The sequence below is a fragment of the Chaetodon trifascialis genome, chromosome 5, assembly GCF_039877785.1.
Source record: "Chaetodon trifascialis isolate fChaTrf1 chromosome 5, fChaTrf1.hap1, whole genome shotgun sequence".
NCBI lineage: Eukaryota > Metazoa > Chordata > Actinopteri > Chaetodontiformes > Chaetodontidae > Chaetodon > Chaetodon trifascialis.
The window spans coordinates 20,489,207-20,501,398 of NC_092060.1; the positions used below are offsets into that span (position 1 = coordinate 20,489,207).

Sequence of the window (12,192 nt, forward strand, 5' to 3'; positions counted from 1 at the left end):
ATTTTACAACATAAATCTGAAACCTATTATTCTTTGGGTGTCCTTGTCTTTATATCGCAATTAATAAATTATCTGGGAGAGAAAGTATGAATAATGCAGACTTATGTAGACATCAGAAGTTCACATAAGAAGCATGAAAAACACAGTGGGAAAGCTTTGAATTAAGCAGTTAATAAGTACAAACTGCAAAAATATAAGTTCTGGGGACTGATCTAGTGATGGTTAAAGCTGAATTTATGGTTAATTTACTTTTGATTTGTTGTCGATGCTAACATTTCCACTCCAGTGGCCATCTTTGCGCCGTGAAGACGCTGTTTCAAATGATTTATTCGCTATAAAGAGGTGAATATTTTAAAGTTTCAACAAGAGCAACAAGAGCCTTTTTCAGTACATTCATCCCTCAAGGGGCAATTTTATTTATCCGTGTGACAAACTGCCTGCGCGCTGAAATGTACAGCTAGTTTACAGTGAAGAATTCACCCTGTGTTGTCGTTTTTTGTGCTCCTTCAAAGCCTCGACAGGTCTGAATGATAAGTTAGCACAGTAGCCAGGACGCTTCCCCAAACAGTTCACCTCTGTTTGGGGATGACTGCTGCCTGAACTCTGTACCCCCACTGAGACAATAAAACGGCTGGATGACTATAGGACTAGCAGAAAGGCAGACAGTTTATAACTCAAGAGAGGTGAAGCTATACAGCCTGTGTGAAGATAAAGATTTAGTAACGGTAAGAGATTGGAATTCTCTCAGTCTGAGGTCAGAGGGCCAAAGTTACCTTTCTAAACTCCCTGAGGGAGTATGAGGAGACCCCGGGCAGAAGCTGGAGCACACAGTTACATCCCTTCAGCTGCACACAAAGGAGGTGTCGCGGTGAATCAGAGACCTCATCATTCCAGCTAATAACTCCTTACTTGGTTTGTAAATGAGATGTAGTATCTTTAGGAGGAAGAAGAACATTATAGTCTCCTGCATTCACTTTTACACCCTAACAGAGCTGGCAAATATTGACATGCAGGGACAGAATAGTTGGCATAATGTATCATAAAAGAGGGGCTAAACCTTCACAAAGAATAGCTAATCAGCTACTTATACCTACGTCACTTGATCACATTGTACAAAGCATGCAAATGTCAGCATGCTCTTTAAGGTCAGTGTTTTAATTTAATCTTAGTTTGAGGTTAATTACACCGAGATGAGAATAAACGTCCTTTACCTTCAAACCACGTCCTGTCCGCTAATGTCAGGAAAAGGCAGAATAATTCAGATCTTCACTTGTAAGAAGCAAGTAATTAATGCAGCCTAAAGTAGCATAGCTTTTCAAAATGCAGAGGAGATACAGAGAGGGAGATCCACCAGTTCAGATTTTTACACTAGAGAAATGCAAATAAAGCCTTAACTGCTGCATTCAAGATACTCTGATGTAAAAAAAGAAACAAGAGCATTAAAGCCGCTTATTACAGAATATTTTGACTATTTTACCTCCTATCCTAACAAATCTCTACACTCAGAAAACCGATTAGAGCATTCAAAGATGGGAAATGTTTACTCCAAGCACTGTTTAAACACAGCTTCCTTTTTTAATTAACATAAAAACGTCCAATGTGCATATTTAACTCTTAATTTTGTTAAAAGCAAACCAAACTAGAAACATTAGAGCAGTATTATCTTAAGAGTGACTGGTACATTATGATATAGGCGCAGTTTAAAAGTCTTGATCTTTTCACACTCTAAGAAAGAAGTGTTATTGGAGAGGATTTGCTGTGAGATTCCCTTTTCATTCTAACGGTATTAAAAAGCGTAAAGGCTGGAAGACAGAGGAGTGAGGCTGACGTCACAGTCCAAGAGTCACCCACCGTGTGTTCGGCGTCTCCAAGTAAAGACTTATCTGCAAAGAAGTTTGGACGGACAATGTGGGTGGACAGGGCGTGAAACTACTATCATCATCAGTTCTGAATGAAAAAGAGAAAACATATCTTCCACAAAAAAGAAGGCTCATTCCAATTCAGCAGCGTTGTTAGGACAACGAGAACCATCCCTCAGATGATTAGTTCCACTTCAAAAGAATTTACTTTCCGCAGTGGAAACGTCCCCCTTTTGTGTCCTTACACAGGGCTTTCTCAGCCCAAAAGAAGAATCGTATGTTTAGTCAGCCTGTTTATTATTCCTTCTGTTCACACTACAATTGTATTAAATAAATAGAGTACTACTAACAAAGGCCTATTAGCCCATAAACATGTCCTGGTACACACAGAATAGGCTAAATCACACTCTCTGCATAAGAATTAAGATACTCTAAATGCTGGTAAAGGCGTAAACTATGTTGCTCGGGTGCCGACTCAGAATGTCTTGTTACTCATATCATGAAACATGCATGTTATGTTGCACATATTTTGTCCAACTGGGGATTTCTTGTGTGGCTCCACCTCATTTTTGAGAGATGGCGCCCCATGCAAAACAGCAGTAGTCACTGTTGGGGCTGTGAGGCAGCAGTGAGCTGTATATTTTGTGGCACACATATTTTCGGATGAATGAATGGATTTTGCTTGTTCACGTCTGATAAGCAGCAAGGTCCGTCACGCTGAGACAGGCTCATTGTAGCTGCTGAAAGTAGACCTCTGAATGAGAACGTCTAATAAACATGATGTGCACACTTTAAGTTTATATGTGAAATAACACTTTTAATGCTTGAAGTTACTCCAAAATCAAAAATGTCGACAAAACCCGACTCAGCCTGCATAAAGGCTCATTACCAGTAAATAAGCACCTATAATGTTTGGCACAAATTCCATTCAAATGAATGTGATTATTGATGTGTGGTTAAAGCAGCAGATCAAAGAGAGTTACAGCAGTTAGCTTGACTGTTAGCTTGACTTGCTTGAGATGTTCAAGACACAAATCTGAATGCAAAAGAGGCTCAGCTGAAGTTCTGCCGGTTGTTCAGATAAACAGACGTCTTGCCTGAATCAAAACCCCAAATGGGTGGAGAGAAGCATATTGAACACACCTAAACGCAGATGAGTGGAATCAGGATGAAAAGTAAAGTTTTTTTTGACACAGCCTGCAACTGGCAGCTGTGACATCCTGGTTATTTTACTGGATTTTTTTCTTTTTTCTTAACATGAGGTTTATTTCTGAAGCCGAATCCCCAAATCAGCCTGGAATGCAAATACGTCTGCAGGCAACGTGCACACAGTCTACCAACAATAAGCACTGCTTTACTTTTCAAATAATAATCTGTGTATGTGCAGAAAAATTCTTATTCCCTTTATGTATCTAATGCTGTAATGGATCCCTCAATTAAACTCATGTTGTCTTACGTTTTCCTCTTTGTGTCTTGTTTGAATAAAATCCTTCAATTCTTCACTTGACCAAAAAAAAAAAGGTCTCACACCTCTTCGATCGTTTCAGTGGTCCATTACTGCACTGTCTTTGATGACTGTATGTTCCAGTATGAATACTGACTTGAATCATGCCTGGGTGTGGCTCAGGAGTATCTATCCTTCCCTTCATGATCAGTGATGAGCCTCCTTGTGACCTACGGTGTATTAATATGCTCAGCAGAATGAAGCCTCTTGGCACAGGACACGCTGGCAAGAGCCCTTTAATGTTGGCAACTGTCAAAGCTTGGATTTCTGATTGATGAGTAAGGTCGGTGCAATAACAGAACGACACCACTGGTCATCTCGCCCCCTTTTCCACAACAGGAAATGTATCCTTTAACACTGCAAAGCAGCCTTGCCCCTCAGACTCCAAACAGCCGCCACATCACACGTTTGAATCTGAGGCTCGCTGAAACAGGTGCCTCACGGCTACAAATGTACAGAATAAAGAATATGGATGCGACACATATATTGACTGAGCAGGATGGAGGCCAACAAGTGGGAGTTTCTTTCTGTTCACTAGCCAATTGTACGCTGTTTATATATGGTGTCATCAACACTGCACAAGTCCTCCCAAGACCCCTGAGAAAGGAGGACATCTCACTGAACCTGTGCTTTTTGTTATTAACAAAGGATAACGTAGACTGAGCAAAGCATTAGACACTCAGGTCAGTTAATTAGTCACACAAAGTTCAAACTAATGCAGCCTAATACAGCAGGTATGCAGTTTTCCTCCTTTTCATGAACAGTATATAAACATTTGGTAAATGGTTATAACACATCATAATGTGGCTGTAGGAGATATGAGTGTTGTGTTTATCATTCCTCCTATGGGCTCCCACAATAGGAGTTGTGATCATTTAAAATGATAGAAGTTTAAATTGTTGGCAAACACTGTATATCGATCAACCATTAAAATGTTCTTATATCTGCTTACAGCTGCATTATAGTGCGTTATAACTATTCATTAAATGTGTACTGTAAAAGCTGGAGAGGGGGACTTAAAGTTTGCCTGAATTGACTGCATCGGTTTTACCTAGATGTACCTAATGAAGCGGCAACTGAGTGGTCTGTGTTAAAATCTAGATCTAAAGGTTTGACCCTCTGGCCTCAACAGCACCGTTATACACCACAACCACATGGAGAAGCATCAGCACAGTGAGTAGAAATACACTCACTTTATTAGATACACCTGTACAATCTAATGCAGTCCAATACACCTGTGCTGTCTGATGCCTAAAATGTGCAGTTTTTTTACACTGTTGCAGAGGTGTTGATTCAATTCTGTGTTTCAGCATTAAGGTCATAGTTATTGGTGGTGCTACACTGTAAGTGTTTCTAGTATTTGGCTCTCCTCATGTTTCCAACATTTCCAATGATGTCAGCAAAAGCTGAACAGGACAAACTTAATAAAGGTAGAACTCATGGCGGAGCTGCTGTATTGAATTACAATAGATGGTACAGGTGTACCCACCAAAGTAAAGTCGTTCAAACCAAAAATGCCAAAATTGAAGAAGGTATGGTGAAAATGCATTATTATTTTTTCCCTTTTTCTAGTAAATGAGGACAAGCTGACTAGAAAAAAAGAACTTAACTCAACTGCAACTAATTGCTCCTTTCATCTCTCCAATTAAAAGCAGAATTTTAATCCAAGTAGTCTATTTCTTGTTTTGATAGCTCATCACGTGCCACAGCCTTTTAATCAGCACAAAAATGCAAGTATTGCATATTAATTCAGCACTGAGGGATGAGCCGTTATTTACACTGCTGATTTCCATCACGCTCTGCCTGCGCGGGACTCCTCCAGGGCCGACCCCACAATGACTGGGCCTAATTGACAATGGAGGATGTGTTGGCGAAAGCTAGCCGCTAACTGCTAACATTTTCAATCCATACCCACTCAGGTGTGTATGTGTGAGAGGGTGTGAGGAGGTTGTTAAAATGGTGCAGAGGATCAATAGGATGTTGTTGTTAGTGAGAGACCTTTCAAGGGAAACATCAGTAAGGTGCCATCACAAGTTGTCATGTGTGATGTTTGTGAAATGTATCTGGAACGCCTCTACCTGCAGCCGCACGTATAAACAGTCAACAGCGACAGCTCGGCTCCCCCTGCATTTTCTGTGATGAAACAGCTCGGTTGCATGAGGTAATCGCACCCTTACCCAAATGAGATGGTAATGCTTCACTCAGGGAATTCAGCAACACGCGGCAGCACCTAGAAGGAGGCTGTGCACCTCAAATGGGACTAATAATAGAGCCTCCGTTCTCTTAACGTGGAATCTATATTATACGCTTCAAAAATGAGATCAACTATATGGGTCAGTGGGATTTCTGTGAGAGGAAATAAAAAAAAAAGAAAACACAGAAAGGAGCAACCAAAAGAAAATATGCTCTGCTGACAACAGATCTAAGGAAGGCAGTCGCTAATAAGAAAATTATTTGGGCAGAGTAACGGCTCAGAACTTTAATTAACAGAGCTGGTTTTAACTGATTGAAAGGGAATACATGTCCACACTCGTGTGCACGCGAGCCTAATTATTTTCAACCCCTTGATTGTCTAAATAGGCTTTATAAATAAAAGCACAAGTGACTTGAAATGTTCAAAGCAAATTATTTTGGAAATGGAAATGATCAAAGAGCAGTCTTTCATAACTTCTGTGATCTGTGAGCTAGAATACACGGGGACATCAGTCCTCCACGCTGCTGTGGCCTACAGTAGGTTTCATTTAACTTTGGAGGAGAGACACGCACGCACGCACGCACACCACTATTCCACCCCCAACATCTGGTTTTCTCAGAGGACAATAAAAGACATTTATTAGCCTCCATACTTTGTCAGGGCGCCCACAAATTAAACTGAACTAACAAGAACAGCGTCCATTAATATCAATACCTACGGTCGCATCTGATCCGATATGATCTATAGGCGGATGCATTTACAACACGCAACAGCAGCAAAAGCCCGTTTTATTATGGAGATGAATAATAAAACGTGTTTAGATAATTATGTCGGTGACTTCACGTTGCCTCTGGCATCTTGTTCACATGTGTGGATTACCAACAGCCCACGCTGGCTCCTGATCCGTTTGCTCTGTTTTTTCATGCGACTGGCTGGTATCTTTACTTTGTGTGTTGATAAAAGGATGTAAATGTACAACATTTCAAACGCATGCAGACAAAAAAAAAGCAGAGTTTGGGACTTACGGTGCACTGCTGGTGAGAGGGAGAGGTTTACCCTTTCTTCTTTCCTTTCCACGGCATAATTCACGACCCCTCAGACGTTCTGAATGAAGTTAACGTACAGAGCATCGTTAATGATGTGTTTGATCAAGTTGGTAATAATGCCAGTCAATTACAAGATATGCAGAGTTTTTAAGTGTGAGGCTTTTTACGCTGGTGTCCTTAAAACTTTCAGATATTGCACAATTTCAAACACGTATGTTCTTCAGTAAACTCCTCTCTCTTCTCCTCCACACACAAGCTGTTTTCAGACCCCAGATATTGTTTTGGTGTTGACCTGATATCTGTCAAAGCAGGGTGGGGATGTTGTGTTTGCTACACTGAAGGCGCTGTATTTCCAAGGGAATATGTTCTTTTTTGTTGCAGATTAATATTTCTGAGACACACCCCAGTTGCACGGATGAATTGCATAATTCTGTCAATTACATAACTGAAGGAATACAATGGCATTCCCAACAGCAACTGTGCAGATAATGTACCAGATACTGGAGTGGAGCTGAGGACAAGCGCTGATTACTACAGCCATATCCCACTTTAATAACGGACCTGAGGGAGCTATATGAAACACTCATGTGGTGCATGTGGGGTGGATTTTTGATCCCCTTCCTCTCCCAGATACCTAGAACACAGGATTATTCCCTGCGGACTGAAATAGATGCAGTGAGTTGTGACTTTTAGAAAGTCATCTGTGGAAGAGTGCAAACTTCACAGGTTTCAGTCAGCGGTGATACTGCCATAGAGCTGATCCCGGGACAAAACCACTGCAGCTGTTTCTGATGTTAATTGTGCACAAGTGCTCGCACACACACCTACACAGACACGCATTTGAAATCTCATTACCATATCATAGTATACGTCCAATACAAGGTTAGGCTGCCGTATTGATCATGAAAAAGATGAAGGGACAGTCCAGCACTTTCCCTTTGCCGCTCTTAAATCCGTTACCTGGGCTCCTCAAAGCCGCGCTAGTGGCTAATTACTCTCTCTCATGCTCCTTGTGCTCCCTTTAGCCTGTGGCTGATGCTAAACTATTTCCATCAATAGTTCTTTAACTTCACAGGAACCCAGATGAAAATTTGGTCTGTTTGGATTATTTTATTGATGACTGTAAATAAACAAAGCAACAACAGGTTGCCTTGCATTTCTTCCTGTTTCCTGGGTACCATGAGAGTGCTTCTGTCATGCACTTTAGGGTCAACACCACACCAAATCACATTTGTCCCCTCCATTAATGTCACAGCCTTAAAGCAACATATCATCACAGTGTGGAGCTTGGTCGAACTGTAATTGAAAAGGCCCAAGGGGAATTCCTGGGTTGCGTGTGGGCCCCCCTAACCCCCCACCACCCTACATCCATCATTGTAGAGTTAGGCCCTGGGGTGCTCTTGTATCGCTGAAGGTTAACAGCGAGATCGCCGTGCGTCCTCACTCTGGGCTTTCTAAAATGTGGCCCCCTGTACTGCTACAACCACTAGACATCAGGCGAAAACTATACACAGCATCATGTCAAGTACGTGTATTAATTTGACGGCCACATACCAAGGAGAGCGAGCGCGAGTGTGTCGACACATCCATGTTCAGCGAATGGATGGACTTCAATGGGGATGTGATCAGAAACAGAATCCTTCCTTCAGATGTCGAGTTCACAGGCTTGATTACACAGCCGCCTTGCAATGCATACTGCAACAGATAAAATTAAACACTTGCGATTACTCCGTGCTTTGAAACACCCTGGACCGCGATCAATGTGATCCCTTTTTTAAGTTCAACCTCAAACGACAGAGATTTGAGGAATCGTACAAAAAGTATTCAAATGCTGTATCTCGCAACAGAACTGAACTGTTGCTAATGAAATGTGATAGTTTTGAGAGACAGCAAAGACAACAGGCACTTAGGGCCTCTTTGCACTGTTTTTGTAAAATCTAAGGCATTGTGCTCTTTAGGCGTCATGATCAAAGCCTTTTTAACATTTTCTAACGAAATGCTTCAAATGTATTCTGTACAATGTGAATCATTAAGCAGAGGCTCTAAAGTGTAACTGATAATTTCTCAAAGATACTGCAGCACGGTTAAAAAGCACAGATGACGATAAAGGCATCAATTCCTGCTCCAACGTGCAGATTTAAGCATATTCATCTGGCTCTTCACATACATGAAAGCTACCAGCTGCCCTTGCCAGCGTGTGGAGGACATTAAGGCTCAGCCTGGTTGATCTCTGATGACAAGGGTCTGGAGGAGGGATTAGAAGCAAGGGGACCAAAGTTATGGTCATTCCCTTAAAAGGATGGCATTGCATCTCATAGGCCTGGAGCTTCCAGGAGTTGAAAGATCTTCAAAGGTCTGCTCACCCCACACAACCTACTCTAACTCCCAAAAAAACTTGGAATTACGGATTTTGAAAGATGTGGACTTTTAAAATATTATTTATTTTCCTTTTGCATTGCAACAGGCCACAACAAACACTGCGGGCCATATTGAAACACTTTCCGTTTGTTGTTTATTCGTCGCATGAGATAATCATTGTCAGTCATGCGGTTACCTCCTGAGCTTACCAGCTCACAGGAGACCATTAAAGTCTCCATCGTATCTCAGAAACTGGCTCATCAGAAACTGTCAAAATATCTGTTATGTAAGGCATGGATAATAAATGAAAAAAAAAAGAAAAAAAAAGACATCTTTTTAAGAACCATCCACAGGGGTAAATTGCAATGCATCAAAAGACAAATATGCATTAGATATGAGGATAGGCGGGGCCTTTCCCTCTATCCCGCTGCATATTGGCTGTTCAGCGATACTCAGTTTTTGGCGAATTCTGCAACAATAGTCGGAGAGCTGAGTGTTCGAGGGGCTTGGGCTTAAGTTGACAGTGGCGCGACCGTTGGGGAGAGTGAATAGGAGTCCAGTTTAATAAGCCCTGGTACAGGCTGGACTACACAGGGGGCTGGCACCGCTGAAATCAGAAAACTGCATGGGGATGAGAAAGAAATCTGAAGGATCAGTGGTTAAATCATAAGAGCACAGCGCTGGGACTCTGCAATCCTACTCACCATTTTATGGTTTGTAAACACACGTGCATATAATTGTAATGATTGCATTGTCTTACATGAGAGCCCTGCTTCTGATGTTGTTTTTTTAAAAGCATCTTAATTGTCAGGCTGTCAAATTAACACATGAAACAGATTACCTTACTAATGTTCTCACAGAGGAACAAGTGATTCATTTCGCTCCTCTGTTTAATCTTATTGACAGCCATATTACATATTGTTAAATCTTTTACTTCAGAATCAATCTTTCTTCATTGTTACAATTGTCCTCATTATGCATTGTTAGCATCATTGTTGCCTTGATGCCAAAGCCCTCGGTAGCTAGCGTTCTCCAACTGGAAAGAGAATGTGAGAAAAAAAATGAAAGCAGCAGTGCAGCTGCATCCAGTTTACCATGTGGGGTTGCAATTTTCCATGGACAGAGGGGCATTCTGCAGAAAGAGCAGATATATGAGTCAAGTTCCATGCATGTTTGGGGGAGAATCTGGCAGAGGACATCTACTTACCATGGAATCACACTGGCAGAGATTAGGGGGCCATCATGAAGGAGCCATAGAGGGTGAAGATAGCCAGGAGCTGCAGGGATAGATATAGATGAGACGGAGGAACAAGGGGACCTGGCAAAAAAAAAAAAGGGGGGGGGGGGGGCACAGAGGGGTGGATGAAAAGAAAGCAAGTTGGGGAGCAAGAGCACCACTGGCTTGACCCGGGGAGGATGGGGGGAAAAGCCAGAGATCCAATTAAAATCACACTTGGTCAGTCGGAGTCAACGCTGACACAGCCCGAGCCGAGCGCTGAAGCCGTACTCGGAAAAGTATGGGAGCCGCACAGCGCAAGTTACGCAAGATGTCACGCATGGTTATGATGATGCATAAAACCAAAGACCCGGTGTGACAAAGCAGCCCACCCCCTGGTACACAGCTGGGGCTCAACCCAAGCATGGCATAACAGCTACCCAGGGGGGCAAGATAGCAATTCAATGGATCCCAAGGTGAAATGGATTTATTTACATTAAATTTATGTATGCCCAGTATACCCTGTCCAAAATGGCGCCTGTGCTTGTTGCTAGGCAGAGAGCGCGAGAGTAAAGATGGCGGCGGACAAGTGGCAAACTGGGAAGCGGAGGTCTAATCAGTTGTGATTACCGGGGGGAAGGGTGTGGCAGGGTTCAATGATTATGGAATATTACCCCGGCTTGGTCAGACCACACGATGAAAGCTCCCATACTGTAGTCGCAGAAATTCCCAGTTTAGGTTGCTGCCTTTTGGCTTTCTGCATGTCCCCACAGAACAAACGGATAATCAGTTTTCCAGATGCAAATACAGAAGCCTCTTTGAGCACAAAATGATCTTTGATCACAACTATTACATTTTCAGTGGAGAGATCTACTATTTTTAGAAACAGAGGAGAAAAGGGCAGAATGTGACGGTGCATGCAATAGTTGGGGTTTGGAAGAGGAGCTCTGGGATAGAAATACAGAATATCTCTTTATTAGCACCAAAAGCATTTTGATGCAAGCTATTGATAAGGCTGATAAAACAAGTGATCTCAGAAATTTCAGTCATCGCATCATTAAAGTACCCTGATCACAGCCGGCCGAGTTCACCTCAATTTACCTGAAGAAAGAAGCACTTCACTGATGAAATATTTGCCAATATCAGCCACTTTAAATGATCCGTCTTCGACCACGTCACACTGCTTAACACAAAGCCTTCAGCTCCACGGAATTTCTTATCATTATCAGCCTGAGCAGAGCTGATGCAGCAGTACTTTTTCCAGGTACACATCTGCAAAAACTAAAAAAAAAAAAACAAAAACGAAAGAAAAAAAGATTTAAGCAGGACCTGTGCAGGGTGTAACCAGCAGCCTCTTGTCCAGTGTCAGCTGGAAGTGGCTCCAGCCCCCCCCCCCGATCCTAAAGGATAAACGGGTATTAGCTAATGGATGGATGGACGGATGATTTACGCAGTTCAAACTGGTTGTTGTCTTATCAAAACTGAAATCCAGATGCTGCAACTGGTGGATGGTTTTCAGAAAGATGCCCCACGGAAAGCTAAGAACTAAAATTAACTGCGGTCATACTCGAGAGGGATTTGCAAAATGCATCATCAAAAATATCTGACTCTCTAAAAACATGTATACCCATGAGCATCGCGCACAACATACACTTTTAACCAGCACGCAGAACGCATAAACAAGTTCATCACAGCTTTGCACCATCTCGAGAACAATTACACTGTAAGCACATAAAACGTAGGCGCCTACTTTGCGTGTTTTCACAGAGGATTAAAACAGTTTTCCTTTACAGTTTTAGAAATACAGAAGAATGGACGTTGCAACAAAAATAATAAGAGCGGCTTGTAGGTTTACCCCGCTTTTATTTCATCTCACAAATAACAATCAAATAACAGCACCATAATCAAAGTCGTCTGAGCTCTTAACGATCCTAAAGCGTGTTAATGTGGCTGACTTCTGATGCAGTCTTGGAGCATTCACCCTCATGTATTTTTGTGGCCATCCAGACAACTGC

General features: G+C 42.1%; 1 long non-coding RNA gene across 3 annotated transcripts in view; it reads right to left on the reverse strand.

Annotated features, from left to right (window-relative positions):
- The window catches only part of LOC139331801 (uncharacterized), an 84,195-nt gene that overhangs the window by 12,117 nt on the left and 59,886 nt on the right, over positions 1-12,192 (reverse strand). For 2 of the 3 annotated variants that reach the window (XR_011602199.1, XR_011602198.1), the window contains exons 4-6: positions 10,169-10,279; positions 8,158-8,298; positions 6,583-6,661 (exon numbers count right to left, since the gene is read on the reverse strand). This is a non-coding gene — a long non-coding RNA (uncharacterized lncRNA). Of the gene's footprint in view, positions 1-6,578; positions 6,662-8,157; positions 8,299-10,168; positions 10,280-12,192 lie in introns of all 3 variants that reach the window. The other variant, XR_011602200.1, reaches the window with a different exon arrangement.